Source organism: Adiantum capillus-veneris, chromosome 2 (genome assembly GCF_014529385.1).
Source record: "Adiantum capillus-veneris isolate H3 chromosome 2, ASM1452938v2, whole genome shotgun sequence".
Classification (NCBI taxonomy): Eukaryota; Viridiplantae; Streptophyta; class Polypodiopsida; order Polypodiales; family Pteridaceae; genus Adiantum; species Adiantum capillus-veneris.
In genome coordinates, this window is record NC_140932.1 from 131,783,585 (window position 1) to 131,800,445 (window position 16,861).

At 40.9% G+C, this 16,861-nt stretch overlaps 1 pseudogene; it reads right to left on the reverse strand.

The window, feature by feature from the left end:
* The window catches only part of LOC147463642 (uncharacterized), a 30,706-nt pseudogene extending 17,232 nt beyond the window's left edge, over nucleotides 1-13,474 (reverse strand).
* Nucleotides 13,475-16,861: the final 3,387 nt, after the last annotated feature.

Genomic DNA, 16,861 nt, shown 5'->3' on the forward strand with positions numbered 1-16,861 from the left:
TACAAGTTGAAACGCAAACCGGATGGTGAGATCGATCGCCATAAGGCTCGACTTGTTGCAAAGGGTTATGCACAACAAAAAGGCATAGATTATGAAGAGACTTTTGCTCCCACTTGTTGTATGACTACTGTGCGTTTTCTATGTGCATTGGCAGCTCATTTTGGTTGGGATGTACATCAATCAGACATTGTTACTGCTTTCTTGAATGGTGACATATTTGAGGAAGTTTATGTAATGCAGCCTCGCGGTTTTGTCATAAAAGGACAAGAGGAAAAAGTGTGCATATGCAAAGAAGGCTTTGTATGGGTTGAAGCAATCTCCTCGTGCTTGGTATGAGAAAGCTAACACTCATTTGCTCAAACGAGGCTTTCGTAACAGTCCAACAGAAAGCACATTGTATGTGATGCGTGAGGGTGATGTACTTCTGATTGTGGTTCTTTATGTCGATGATTTGCTGATCACTGGACCAAATGAGAGACATATTGTTGAATTTAAGGCTGATTTGAATGCTACTTTCAAGATGAAGGATTTGGGGCTGTTGCATCATTACTTGGGTATACAGTTTAAGCAGTGTGATGGTGGTATTGCCTTGTGTGAGAAAAGCCACATAGAGACATTTCTATATAAGTTTGGACTTGAGGATTGCAAACCTATTGCCACGCCCATGGAAACAGGTTTGAAGTTGAGTCTACATGATGCTGGCGATCCTGCTGATGTCACTCTTTATCAAACTGTTGTTGGCTGCCTCATTTATGTATGCAACATGAGGCCGAATATTCAGTTTACAGACTCACAGGTCAGTAGATTTATGCATAGCCCAGGGTCTAAGCATTAGCAGACTATGAAGAGGATTTTCCACTACCTTAGTGTCACTTTACATCTTGTCTTGTTTTATCCCAAGGGGGGATCATTGCCGCCAAACTTACATGCTCTTTTGGACTCAGATTTGGCTGGTTGTTTTGACACGGGAGTGTCCACAAGTGGTTTTTGTTTCATGCTTGGCAGTTCATGTATATCATGGTTGAGCAAGAAGCAACCTACTGTGGCCACTTCGAGTTGTGAGGTTGAGTACATGGCAGTCTTCACAACTACGGTTGAGTGTGTATGGCTCAGAGGCCTTATGGTTGATTTGGGTGTTGGACAAGATACTGCCAATACTATCTACACTGACAGTCAGAGTGCATTGGCAGTTGCGATGAACCCAGTTTTTCATGCTCGCACAAAGCACACTGAGGTGCATTACCACTATGTCAGGGAGAAGCTCTCAGCAGGAAAGATCAGCTTGGCTTATGTGCCAAAACAGGACAACCTTGCAAATCTTTTCACAAAGGCATTGTCTCGTGAGAAGCTTGAAGCTCTCCGCAAAGCTTTGGGCTTACTCCCCTTTGTGGACTGATCATGTCCTCAGCGCATGGCACTTCCCTTTACTCATGTGCCGGCTCTCGTTCACCGCATCAATCCACGGGGGATTTGTTACCATATACATGTGGTAGTGATGTGTGTGAACATACTAGGACCGCCGGGGCATTTTTTACCTCTTTAGGAGATTTTCCCCCCCGAGCATTGTATATACACCCATCACTCTAGGGCTATCTATCTTTCCATTGCACACTAAGTAACACACTCTCTATTGTGTGCCTTGAGCTTCCTTCGTCTTCTCCAAGCTGTGTGCATTTCTCTGCAACCCTAATTCCAAAAGGAAATGCTTTCCCATTTCCCTTAATGAATCTCCAAAGGATGGAATAGTCCCCCAACCTTTAGATGTTCATGTTTAATGACCTGACACTTATTACAGTTTAGCACATACTTTTGGGTGTCCTAAAATAAACTAGGCCAATAGAATTGTCTTTTAACTAGTGCATTGGTCTTTTGAATCCCGAGATGGCCGGCACTTGGACAATCATCACTTTAAGGCTGCATGCTCAAAAGTCACCAATAGGGTATGCACACTCTACCCTTGTAGAGTATGTACCCGTCGTGGAGTATTTATCATACTTCTCACTCTGACAAAGGCTATCACCCCCTTTTAGAGTCATAGCTATCAAATGTGATGAAGGGTGTACATTAGAGCTCTCCATCCCAAAACTATACCCAAAATTATCGGTTAGTCTCTTCGTAAAAACTCTTGCTTCCCTACTTGTCTTGCACCTACGACTTGTCTCTCTAGAATAGCACTATGTGCCGATATCGTGTCTATAAAGTTGTGTTATCATGTACGGTGCGCTACACCTTTGTAAAAGATGGTTCATGTTCACATAAGCCATGAAGTGACTCCAAGAACCCATTCTTGAAGACCATGAAGATTAGTTTATTAATTTGCAGCATGCGACTAAGTGTATTTGTCACTACGTTATATTTACCTCTTTGATAATGTATTTGAAGATCAAAATCTTGTAGGACCTTGCCCGCCAAGCCTTTATTTCCTTCAATTCATTTTGACTTGAAAGGGATCGTACACTTCCATATAAATAGTGTCTCCACTTTTTGAGTGCATGTACGATAGCTAGTAACTCTTGCTCATAGGCCAAGTAGTTACGTTGGTACGATCTGACTTTTTACTCTCAAATGCAATTGATTGTCCTCTTTTCATAAGTACGGCTCCAACGGCCTCACTACTTGCATTTGCCTCCAAGAAAAGTGGCTCATTTGGATCCACTATAGTCAGTATAGGTACAATTGTTATAGCCTCCTTAAGTTTTTCAAAGATTTTCTGTTGGGCTTCCCCCTAGCTTATACTTTTAAATTTTTTTTTCCCTCAATTGTTCTATCAACGGGACTACAATCTTTGCGTAGTCCTTTATGTATTGTCAATAAAATCCATTATACTAAGAAAAATCTATAGTTCTTTGAGATTTTTTGGTGATTGCCACTTGAGTATAAATTCCAGTTTCTCAAGCTCCATCCATGTTCCTTATGCTTATATAATGTAGCCCAAATAATGAATCTTGGTCTCAAAGAAATCACATTTGCTTTCATGCTCAAATAGTTTATGCTTTCTCAAGAGCTCAAATACTAAAAGTAAATGTTCTAAGTGTTCTTTTTGAGTTAGTATAGACTAGTTTATCAACTAGGAAAAATACTATGATTTTTCCTAAGTATAAATATAAAACTCTATCCATAAGCTTTATAAATGTTGTTGGTGCAGCGGCTAGCCCAAATGGCATAATCAAGAACTCAAAATGCCCAAAACAGGCCCTAAATGTTGTGTTTGCAACATCTTCTAGTCTAATCCTAACCTGATGATAACTAGATTTCAGTCTATCTTTGGAACTAACTTTGACCCAAAGAATTGATCAAAGTACTCATGCTGACATGGCATCGGGTATTTATTCTTAATCATCATCTGATTAAGAGTCCTATAATCTACACACATCCGCTTGGATCTGTCTTTCTTTTTTACCATAAGAATAGGTGATGCCCACAGAATAGAACTAAGCCTAATAAAGCCTTTTCTCAAGTATTATATTAATTGTTTTTCCACCTCCTATGCTTTTAAGTGGCTTAATCTATAAGTGGGTTTGCTTATAGGTTTTGAACTTGACACATTATTGATGCCATGGTCTACCTCCCAAGATTACAACAAACCACTTAGCAAATCACCAAAAAATACATCCTAAAATTCCTCTTATAAATTCATTAAAACATCTATTTAATTTTTATTAAGGGCCTTTTTTGCCTTGGATTTTTTTGTTTTAGAATCCCATGCATGACAAATAGAGTTCTCAAATAGTATGTCTCATCCACCGCCATCTTTTTTAGCGTACTTATATACACAAACATTACTCACACTTTCAACTACAAAAAGACTTTTATTACTTTCATTCAAAACAATAGAATTTAAAAGAGAGTAACGAGTAAATACCTCTGCTATCTATCCTTTGTGACTTCTTTGTGTCTCTCCATGGAAGAGATGAGAGGGATAGAGGAGACACTATGGTCACCCTATAGGGTGATGGCCCTACCACCATGCTCAAATTGTAGCATGGCATGCAAATAAATCCTCAATAGACTATGGGATAGATTGTACAACCACTCCCTACCTGGATACGCTACAATCACCCTGTAGGGTGATGACCCTACCACCATGCTCAAATTATAGTGTTGTGTAAATAACTCCTCAATAGACTAGGGCCCAGACTGTAAAACCACTCCTTACCTAGGTAAATGTCTATTCTAGCCAACTGCATGACCTAAAAGTCAAGCAAAATCTCATAGCCTGGCATGGCTAATGGAACTTCCAAGACTATAGTATTCCATACCATCTTGTTATAACCATTGGCCAAGATAATAGTGTACCCATGATTGCTCATGCTCTCAATCAACCTTAACTTCTTAAACAATACAGCGAGTAGTTTAAGAAGTAATCTATATGAAAAAATTGACCCTACGGCCACTTGTGGTACCATACATGTGCACCATGTCATGAGACATACCCTAGGCTGCCACATAGTCGGTGTCACTGAGCAAGCATGGGCACACCTCACCTGTCTGAAATCGTTGAAATGGAGAGGAAGCCTTTGGACAGTGTGCAATTGCCTAAAGTGTTTTCCATCTCTCTTAGACTCACCTCTAGGGGGTCCACCTAAAAATATGTAAGTGCATCATGTGAGTTGACCGGAGGGGTTTTCTATATAACAAAGAGTTACATAATTACATATACAAGAGGGGTCTAAAAATGCAAAATTGAAAAAAGTTATAGATTTATGAAGGAAGATGGGTCTTTTAATTCATGATGAAGTGTGTGTAGAGAGGTTTTAAAAATATGTAACACATATGCTATAGGTGTTTTTGAAAGGTGTACCCCACGGGGGCTCACTATCACTAGTGCTAGCTTTGAGCTTTGGGTATTTGGCCTTGGTGTGCCCTTCCTCATTATAGCTAAAGCATCAATTTTTCTTTTGCACTTTAATGTAGCTCTCTTTTTCTTGTGGATTTTGGACTCTCTTTTCTTTCTGAATGGTCACAGTTTTTTTGTCCAATGACCACTTTGACCCCCTGGTCTATACTCTTCCCATGCCTCTCACTAAAAACCCCTTTAGAAAAAAACCTTGATCCATTTTTCTCTTTTTTCCCAGTTCTACTTGGTCCATCTTGTGCACCACGGTGCTTGATGCTTGTTGACTAGAGAAACGCTGAGAAGGATCATCCATTTTTGTAGTATTTAATTTTGATAGATCTGAGAGATTATTATTGATGGGAATGTGCCTCTCAAGAGTAATGTATACAAGCCAAAGTTTTGTAACCCTAAGGAGACTTTTGAATTAATCAATCTTTGCATTTATTGTGTGTCGTGTTTGTGTGTGTCACGTGTGTGTGTGTGTGTGTGTGTGTGTGTGTGTGTGTGTGTGTGAGAGAGAGAGAGAGAGAGAGAGAGAGAGAGAGAGAGAGAGAGAGAGAGAGAGAGAGAGAGAGAGAGAGAGAGAGAGAGGTATTATCTCTTTGCTATGTGCGCTATGGAGTAGACATTGCAACGCCAACACCATGAGCTAGTTAGCAATGACAAGGGCTACACACCAACTCCAAGCTTGTGAGTTTTCAGTTCCGTATCGTGAGGCGAGCTTTTATGAGCTTTTGAGTGAGTTATCTTGCAAACCATCTGTCTGTTTTGCGTGTTCTTTATACTTGTAGGTTCATGGAAACAAGAGATACACATTATAATCATGCATGTTGAGCATCAACGACCTGTAATAGATTGCTCGTCTTCATACGCATTTTCTGCACCAAGTGGTTACGGGTGGGATATATGCTCAAAGTCCATAGGGTAGTGACCTCTTGGTAGGTAGAGGATTCCCTGTGAGTTTCGAGGCAATTTGAGGACTTTGGTCTTGATTTTGGTAGCTTGATCGTCGTATGTTGTATTGCAGTCACAAGCACGTAGACTGTCTGGGTTTGATTTCCTCAAGTAGCGATTGTCTTAGAAGATCGAGTAGGTGATTGACAACCATCTGTTTTCTTCCACATGCCTGCGGGTCAAGCTACGTCCTTGGCCGACATTTTGGTATGTTGGTTTAGTTCTTTTTTTGCTAGCATCTGCTTGCGGCATATCCGCCAACATTGGTGTCATTGTCTGGGATGAGAGCCCTAGGTAGGTGACCTTAGACTGTTCCTATGAGGTAGAAGTCCCTCTGGTTCATCAGAATCTTATTATTTTATTTTAGGTAGGATCTAGGAGTTGGACTCTTGAGATCTAGGGAAGTGCTAGGGAGCGTGTGACTCGCTTGGATTTTTGGCCATAGGTAGTATTAGCCGTGGTTTAGCATTGATGATATGTGAGTGATTTATGAGGTGATACTAAAAGCGATAGCTAGTCTGTGTGAGACAATGAAGCGCTTTCTAATCATAAATGCAACACCCCATATGATGCATACAACTAGTTGTAGATAGGACATGTTGATTATGATCTAGAGCTATTCATCACAGATTTGTTTGCTTGTGTGCTTGCTTGCGTTTAAAATTCTGGAAAATTTTGATCTTTAGGGTAAACATGAAACAAACAAGATTTTGGGGATATTTGTACATGACAAGATGATGCTGGGCATATAAGAAAACATATACAAGAGATACGTTGAGAAAATTCGCAATTTTGTGACTCTAGACTTCATACGTGTTTGATGTTCTAAGGGCTAGCAAAAGGCCAAATTTGACAAAACAGACTGCACCGAAGTGTTCAAAAGGGTGTTTCATCGTAAGTACACTTTGAAAGTAAAGTTTTGACCAACACTTAGTACCCAAAAGACAAAAGACGGAGTGTCAAAAACGAAAACAATGGAAACTTGTGATTCTGAGCAAATCTTTGCATGGAAATTGGTAAAAGTGCTTGAAAACGAGTGCTGGAGACTTTTGGCCCTCCTCTGGATAAGTTTTGGACAAAAATCCATCAACAGACACCATATGCGTATGATTTCTGAAGAGTGATTTTGGTATCCAAATTGACTTTTTGACTTTATACCCGTATTCTACATGTTGTGTTGAGCACATACACAAAGTTTCATTTCATTTGGACATATAGACCGAGTATTGAGAGTATTTTACTCTTTCTGGGAAATTCCTTGTCAAAAAGTGGTGATTTTGTGCAAGTTTGACTTCCAAAAATGGATGTGAGCACATGTGCATGTTATACACATCAAGGGGCAATTGTGGTAGGAACAGAGCTTCAATATGATCAGATAGACATCATACAATATGATGTCTTAGAGGCTAGATTTGGGGTCAAAGGACACCTCTGAGTGCACCCTTGTGATCTATAGAAGTTATGAAGCAAATACATTTTGGGCGTGTAAAGGCAAAGAGATGGATCAAGGCGAAGTGAATTCTTGAATTGATCATATCTAGAAAAAAAATTGTTTAAATTAAGTTTTGAAAGCGACTGTGAGTTGCTTGTTTGGTGGAGGACCTATGGAGAAGGTTTTACCTCATCATTGAACAAAAGACATCATAGCATATGATGTCTGAAAGACATTTTTAGAGACCAAAGTTTACATTAGAGCTTATCAAAGTGTTTAGCGCCATAAAAAAAGATAAGAGATCAAGTTTCATCCAATTTGGATCATCTTTGACTTGGAAGACCTCCAGAAGAAGCTGACAACAAACATGCCTACAGGTGTTATAAGCACAAAGTAGGACTATATTTGGACATAACACATCAAGGAGAGTCTAAATTTCAAGTTTTTGGGCTAATTTTGAGCACTTAGACATCATACACATATGAAGTCTGGAGGCTCATTTTAGGGCTGAAGTATTGATTTTGATTGTCCAAGAGCTTTCCTTGTGATCCTAGGATCCCATCTGTCTCCTTACAACAGTGTATAGAGCTCACATAGGGAATCAAGTCCTTCTATATAATTGTTTGGTTGGAATTCATCTTCTAGTTATATCGATCAACATCATAGAGTACTTATGTGAGAATCACTATTTTGACGAAGAATTGCAGAGCATAAAGTTTTGTACAGATAGACAGAACCAAGGATCCTCCAAGTTGGTGATCATTTAGAGTACAAAGTACTTTACAAGTAGAGAAAGTAGTTTGAAGGAAAATTAGAGCAAAGAGTAACTGCAAGTAGACTTCGAAGGTAAATGTTTGGGTTGATAGTTGTGTGTGTGAAAGTTTTGATGAATTTGAGATCTGGTAGGTGTCTTTAGAGAGATCGAAGAGTGAAAGGAGATCATGTTAGCTTAATGTCGATAGAAGAAAGTTTAAACCAAGCAAGGATAGATCCGCTAGCACCAATCATAGAGGAGGGCAGTGATATTGACACCTCTTTTGATGAATCATATTAGTGGATGGCTAACCAACAACTTGGAGATTTTCAATAGCAAGGGACTATGGGGGGTAGCACCTCACAAAAACCCTTAAACATGACAAAATACACAAAAATCTTCCTAAAGGGAATGAACATTAATGGAGCCCTAGTGTATACTAATGTTCAAGGACATCAATGCATCTGTATTGAAGAACGATGAGTGAGAGGATTGGCAGATCATGTTAAACGATGATGGTGATAGGTCGTGCAATGAGGAGGGAAACCATTGCCTCATTGTCAAAGACTCAAAAAATTACAATCGATATGTAGACAACATAGAAAAAGGGAATATGGTTATAGAGAGCCAAGAATTGCCTCATAAACTCACCCTTCCTAGAGCTTTCTAAATTCATGATAAGAGAGTAGTGAGAGTGGCTACCATTCACAAAAATATTGGTATTTACAAGCACGGAGAGGGGAGAGTCACCTCTTACTACCGTTGCATGGAACCCCATGTAAATGAGTTAAGCAAAGACAAAGTACTATACTTGTTTTCGTATGATTTTGTAAATGGAATCTGTTGGAATTAGGGTTGCAGAGAAAACCACACAGCTTGGAGAAGACGAAGGAAGCTCAAGGCACACAATAGAGAGTGTGTTACTTAGTGTGCTATGGAAACATATATAGCCCTAGAGTGATGGGCGTATATACAATCCACGGGGGAAAAAACCTCCTAAAGAGGGAAAAAATGCCCCGGCGGTCCTAGTGTGTTCACACACATCACTACCACATGTATATGGTAACAAATCCCCCCTGGAGTGATGCGGTGAACGAGAGCTGGCACATGAGTAAAGGGAAGTGCCATGCCTTGAGGACAGGATCTGTCCACAAAGGGGACTAAGCCCAAAGCTTTGCAGAAAGCTTCAAGCTTCTCACGAGACAATGCATTTGTGAAAATATCTGCAAGGTTGTTCTGTGTTGGCACAAAAGCCAAGCTGATCTCTCCTGCTGAGAGCCTCTCCCTGACATAGTGGTAATGCACCTCAATGTGCTTTGTGCGAGCATGAAAAACTGGGTTCCTCGCAACTGCCAATGAGCTCTGACTGTCAGTGTAGATAGTGTTGGCAGTGTCCTGTCCAACACCCAAATCAGCCATAAGGCCTCTGAGCCATACACACTCAACCGTAGCTGTGAAGACTGCCCTGTACTCAGCCTCACAACTCGAAGTGGCCACAGTAGGTTGCTTCTTGCTCAACCATGATATACATGAACTGCCAAGCATGAAACAAAAACCACTTGTGGACACTCGCGTGTCAAAACAACCAGCCCAATCTGACTCCGAAAAAGCATGTAAGTCTAGCGGCAATGATCCCCCCTTGGGATAAAACAAGCCAAGATGTAAAGTGCCACTAAGGTAGCGGAAAATTCTCTTGACGGCCTGCCAATGCTTAGACCCTGGGCTATGCATAATCTGCTGACCTGTGAGACTACAAACTGAATATCTGGACTCGTGTTGCATACATAAATGAGGCAGCCAACAACAGTTTGGTAAAGAGTGACATCAGCAGGATAGCCAACATCATGTAGACTTAACTTCAAACCTGTTTCCATGGGAGTGGAAATAGGTTTGCAATCCTCAAGTCCACACTTACATAGCAATGTCTCTATGTAACTTTTCTGACACAAGGCAATACCACCATCACATTGCTTAAACTGTATACCCAAATAATGATGCAACAGCCCCAAATCTTTCATTTTGAAAGTATCATTCAAATCAGCCTTAAATTCAGCAATATGTCTCTCATTTGGTCCAGTGATCAACAAATCATCAACATAAAGAACCACAATGAGAAATACATCACCCTCACGCTTTACATACAATGTGCTTTCTGTTGGACTGTTACGAAAGCCTTGTTTGACCAAATGAGTGTCAGCTTTCTCATACCAAGCACGAGGTGATTGCTTCAACCCATACAAAGCCTCGTTACATTTGCACACTTTGTCCTCTTGTCCTTTTATGACAAAACTGCGAGGCTGCGTTACATAAACTTCCTCAAATATGTCACCATTCAAGAAAGCAGTAACAATGTCTGATTGATGTACATCCCAACCAAAATGAGCTACCAATGCACATAGAAAATGCACAATAGTCATACGACAAGTGGGAGCAAAAGTCTCTTCATAATCTATGCCTTTTTGTTGTGCATAACCCTTTGCAACAAGTCAAGCCTTATGGCAATCGATCTCACCATCCGGTTTGCGTTTCAACATGTAAACCCACTTTGTACCAATGGCCTTTTTGCCAGGAGGCAAATCACATAAAGTCCATGTGTCATTCTCTATAAGTGCATCATATTTTGATTACATGGCAGCCATCCAATTTTTTGAATTCTGTGCTTCATCAAAAGACAGAGGCTCCTCAACATCATGTAAGCTAGACACAGCCAAAGCATAACAATCTGATGCATAAGATGCATGGCGAGAGCCTGAACGAGTACGACTATACAAAGGTGCATCCAATTTATTGTCACACAAAGTGTGCACCAGCCATCTTGGCATACCTCTAGCCTGCTCAATTTCAGCCCTTTCCTCATCAAGTAATCATGTACATCTGCATTAGTAATAGGCTGATCTAAAACATTTTCAGAAACCCCCATAGGCTGTACATTTGCCCTATTGGAACTTACATTCGTATTTCCACCACTGAAAAGAGGCAACAAAGTGTCATAAATGTCCTGTGAGCTTATATTATTGTCTCTAATACACGACAGCAAGGGCTGAACAGAATCTTCCACAAACACTACATCCCGAGAAACCAGAATACGTTTTGTTTGAGGATGGTACAACCTGTAACCTTTGCTTTCAGCACTATAACCAACAAAAATACATTTGACAACCTTATCATCCAATTTTCTGTGCTGCACTTGTGGCACCAAAGCATATGCAAACAACCAAAAACACACATGTGCTCAATAGAAGGCTTTCTATCATGCCATGCTTCATATGGAGTAATAGATTGCAAAGCTTTCGTAGGACACCTGTTAAGTACATAAGTGGCACACATGATGGCCTCAAGCCAAAAAGAATGCGGCACAACTTGACTTTTGACCATACATTGTGCCATTTCCGTCAGTGACCTGTTTTTCCTCTTAGCATCACCATTTTGTTGAGGTGTATAAGGCACTGTACATTGGTGTTTTATCCCACGACTAGCCAAAAATGCATTAAATTCATGAGACATATACTCCCCCCCCTCGATCGGAACGGAGGGTGCCCATAGTACATTTCGAGACATTTTCAGCCATAGCCAGAAATTGTTTGAAGCACATAAAAACTTCGGACTTCGCTTTAAGCGGAAATACCCATGCATGCCTGGAGTAGTCATCAATGAAAGTCACAAAGTACAGGTAATTGCCCAAGGAAGGAGTTTGCATGGGCCCACAAACATCACTATGCACAAGCTGCACCTGCATGTGGCCCGAACTGAACCATCCTTTGGAAATTTCGAACGCTGCATCTTACCCAAAGTACAGCCTTCACAAACATGTTTGACAGGTGCTTCAAGAGGTGGCAAAGAAGCAACCATATCAGATTTCTGCAAACGTAGCAAACTGGCAAAATTTAGATGACCAAAACGTGCATGCCAAAGTTTTGCATCTGAAATAGCCCTTGAATCTGCAACAACATTTGCAAAATTTTGTCCACACTTGTCATACAAAGTGAGCTTATACAGCCCACGACACAAAAGCCCAGATGCAACAATTTCATCACCGAAACTGAGATCATGAACTGTACATCTGTCATCCACAAATTTGACTACAAGTCCAAGTCTAGCAAGTGCGGATACAGACAAGAGATTCTTCTTGATCCCAGGTACATAAAGTGCATCAACAAGTGTGAAGGAACTGCCATTAGCAGCAGTGAGCACAATCTTTCCAACTCCTTGAACTGGATAAGAGGAGTTGTTGGCACAAGTGACTGAATTCCCATGAGGGGCAGAATCGAGAGAGGTAAACAATTCACGATGTGAGGTAATGTGCTTTGTAGCACCACTGTCGAAATACCACACATGTGAATCTGCAGCAACTGACAAGCATGCATCATGGACAACAGGATTGTAAGTGCACTCTGTGCTAAAAGCCCATTCTGCATCAACATCAGCATACATCATGGACAACAGGATTGTAAGTGCACTCTGCGCTAAAATCCCATTCTGCATCAACATCAGCAACACAGTCTCCTTTCACAGAAGACTCAACAATGGCTGCATTTGTAGTGGAACCAGCATTTGCACTGGAACCACCCTCTTTCTTCTTAGCCTCTTTGGCCTTCAACTTAGGACACGACTTGATCAAGTGATCATTGGCTTTACAATAATGGCAACGCATCTTCTTTTTGCCCTTATCACCAGAATTTCCAGACGAAGTACTGCCAGCAGAAGCATTAGGAACAGAATTTTTGCCAGTCGCAGTAGAACCATAAGAAGTGGCTGCATTACTGTTACCACCCTTTCTTTGAGAAGCAATAAAAGCCTGTTCAACCGCACGCTGCCTAGTCCTGTTTTTTCTAGAAAGTGACTCTTGCAACAGCAATGTGCATAATGCATCAAACTTGACAACTTCAGGATTTCCTTGGGTCATCAGTCTCCAAGTACTAGCAAAAGTCTGGTAGGAATCTGGTAAGGCATCAAGAACAGTCTGCATAAGGGAACTGTTTGAAATGACTTCACCTACAGAAATAAGCTGCCCATTGATATCCTTGACACTAGCAAGGAAAGTGTCCATATCATCTTCCTCATGCATAATCTTCGACTCCAGCTTTTTACGCAGCAAAGCAATTTTAGCCTCATTGCGGCTTGCATAAAGACCTGCTAGAATATCCCAAGCCTGTTTTGCAAATTTTGCTGAACGAATGTGAGGAACAATGGTGCGCTTCACAGCTAACGCAATCAATGGATGAGCCCGCGCATCCTTAACATGCCAACAAGCTTGTTCTGCCGCCGTAGGCAAAACAACTCTAACAGCTGCAATCCTTGCAGCAAGACCTGCAACATCCTCAACATCGCCTTCATCCTCAGAACCAGGACGTACATCAATGCCCTGCACAATGTTCCAGACACCCTTTGACACAAGAACATGTTGCATCATATAAGCCCACATAGGGTAGTTGTCCCCATCCAACCTATCCTCAGCAGCAAACATCTTGAACACATCTGTGTTGTTGTTGTCAGCCATGGTAAATGTTGCACCTGATGTGAAAACTGGAGCAGGAATAACCTGTGCTATATAGCACAAACCGTAGAAGACTATAAGGCACCTATTATGTAGAAAATGGCACTGACAAAAATTCTGCACAAAATGACGAAATAGCTTGTGCAGTACTGCCTATAGTGGAAACGGAGGCCGAAATGAGCCCAAATCAAAATTCTGAGCAGACCAAGATCTTTGAGCTCTCCAAAATTTTTTTTGACCTGCGAACGCTCGCCAAAGCTCACTGAAATCGGAGAAAGTGAGCAGGCGTGTGCTAGAGCAGCTGGCGACTAAGCCCGGGAGGACGTGACCTGCTCTGATACCAATTGTTGGAATTAGGGTTGTAGAGAAAACCACACAGCTTGGAGAAGACAAAGGAAGCTCAAGGCACACAATAGAGAGTGTGTTACTTAGTGTGCTATGGAAAGATAGATAGCCCTAGAGTGATGGGCGTATATACAATGCACGGGGGAAAAAACCTCCTAAAGAGGGAAAAAATGCCCCGGCGGTCCTAGTGTGTTCACACACATCACTACCACATGTATATGGTAACAAAATCCATATCATTTTTGTCAATAAGTACATACGAGAATACGAGCCAATTCATCTAAAAGATGTAGGGAGAGTGATAGTGCAAGAACTGTTGGCACATGCTTCTGGAATCTAAAGAGAAGAAGAATCCCGTAGAAACCCCTAGAAAATCTACAAATCTCTTCTCAGATGATTACGACACCACATTGCAATCAAATAAACAACCATTGCCCAACCCTCAGAACTCACAAGCCTCATTGCTGTTATCATTTCAAGCATGTTCAAGCAGTTTGCAACACCATACCTGGACACGAAAGGACGTGGATATTAGGCCATGTGAGGGCTAGAAGCACCACCAAAACCACCACTCCATGAACAATATCAAGATGAGAGTCGAACGAGAATGCCAAATCTGACCAGGACTAAAGCACCACATCAAGAACGAAAACAAGAAGATAGGGTCAATTACCACTTGCTAGAACAATGAGGAATTAAAGATTAGAAGCATCCCTAGGTGGGGAACACATATCATATCCTAGTCTGAGGAGCTTCACAAGGGAGAAATGGGGGATTCTATGCTTAGGTTGCTGGATTATCGTAGGATCATACCATCTCAAGTCCAAAAATGGGTTAACAAGAAATATTCTAGAAATAGGGACCCAAGTGATCACATGGCAGCATTTGTGCGTGTCATTAGAGATAAGGAAGTCCTAGACTTTTCCAGGTAGTTTGCAAGATTTGAGTTGACGCTAGAAGAAGATGCTTCCACCTAGTTTGATTTTGTTGAACATAGAAATTTTGAGTCAATGGGGGAGGTATTTGATGAGTTTATTGAGGAATTCTCTCAAAGAGGGATAGCTCACAATACGGTCTCGCAAATCCATAAAATCAAACAAAAGAAAGAGAATCTGTACAAAAAGAAGCTTGAAGACTGAAATGCTACATAAAATTATGCCCTGTGGAAGACTTACCAACATAGTCCAGACTCATGTTGATATTTATCCAAGGACTGAGGAATACGGACCTTCAAAAGTATCTGCATATGAAGAAGAGCACAACTCTTGACCAAAGAAGCTCTATACCTAGTAGACAACTATGATGTCTACAAGGAAGGTGACTATAAAGACTTAGATGATGATTCTTCATCACAACATAGTGGATAAAAATCCACAAAATCAACACAAAAGAGCAAGGCAAATATAAGTTAGTAGCAACTTATTGAACAAGTGCTCAAAAGGGTACGTCTATTTGCTAAGCCACAGACTAAGCAACCAAAAAAATGGACTAATAGTGTGATGGAAGAGTGTTACTACAACAAGGGATATGTGAGAGAGTGATAGTATGCCCCACCAACCCAGGTAGCACCTCCTCAAGCACCGCCAATGCCTAGGTATAGGGCAAGGAATTTTCCAAGACTAGTAGGGGTTGAATGGCCACAACTAGTTTTGGGGCGACAACCACCTCTCCCAGGAGCAAGACTAGTAGGCATTAGGTATGCACCCACTTTAGAAGAATCGGAGGAACAAACATTAGTGCATGTGCATGCATTTTACGAAGAGACAAGTGGATATGGGGCTAGTTCAACATACTATTTTCCCAAAGAGACGAAAGCGCTGGAAACTTAGAGCATGATCGGTAATGTTGGACCACCAACAACAGCTCATGTTGTAGGAGAAGGCAGATACAACCTAGATGAAAGGACATTATTTTTCATAGCCAATGGTGGCTTATCAGGAAAAATGCTTGCTTATCAACAAAGAGAGGCTACAAGAGTGCCTCGACAACCATTAGGACCATGCTGCAAGTGGTGCGGTGACCACCTTATGAAAAACTGTCCTCATACGGAGATAATTAGAGTGAATGTATATTTTCCAAATTGTAGCATCACTCATTTGAATCGTGACTGCCCAAAAAACCCAAATAAAACGATGAAAAAAATGTTGAACATGTTAGAGGAAATCTCATCAAGTAGTGGTTCTGAAAATGAATCGGTGATACCTATATAGGTTGTCACAAGAGTGCAAGCTCAAAAAGCAATGGAGGGACCAGTAATTGAGGAACCTAGAATGGATGCACCAACCAAAGCAAGAAAGGGGTGTGCTTGGGGGGTATAGTCCCTCACACTCTCACTCATTTTCTCTCATTCTTCACTTGGTGAAGTGCAAGAACTCCATCTCCTTCTCCAAGCTTGTTGAGAAATTGAGAGCCTACACCAACAGTCTTGGCTATGGAATGCAAATCCAACCAAAAGCCATGCTTCAATGCTTAAGCTTGCCATATTCTCCATTTTCATTACTATGCTATTATGTATGCTAGCAAGAAGAGTGATGATAAGTGATGAACTACTTCCTTCTCCTATAAATGTTTCTTCTTCCTCTTCCCTACCCTCATTCCCCGCTAGCTCTCTTCACATTGAAGTTGTTTGAGGCCTTGGGATTGAGGCTAGGGATAGTTAAATCTTTTTGCAAAGTCTATATTATGCTCATGATGCATGAATATTTCTATCTTCATTGCATCACCTAGGTCACAAGGAACACAAAGATTGTATTGTACCAAGTCTCTCTTGATGGGAGAATCTATAATACAAATGCCTATTGGAGGGTGGACCGACTCCACATAAATACGGTCCTCAATTTTTGTCAAGTTCTCTAAACTCTCTCGCTTGCATTGTTCATGCCAAGTTAATTAAGTACTATGATTATGTTGCTACCATCAATTAAGTTTACCCTCTATGTTCTCAAAGTAGTCTCACAAAAATATTCTCTCTAATTCTCTTAATTCCACTATTCTCAAAGTTCATAGGCCATTTCCGTTACACCCCAATAGTGGATTTTGAAGAAA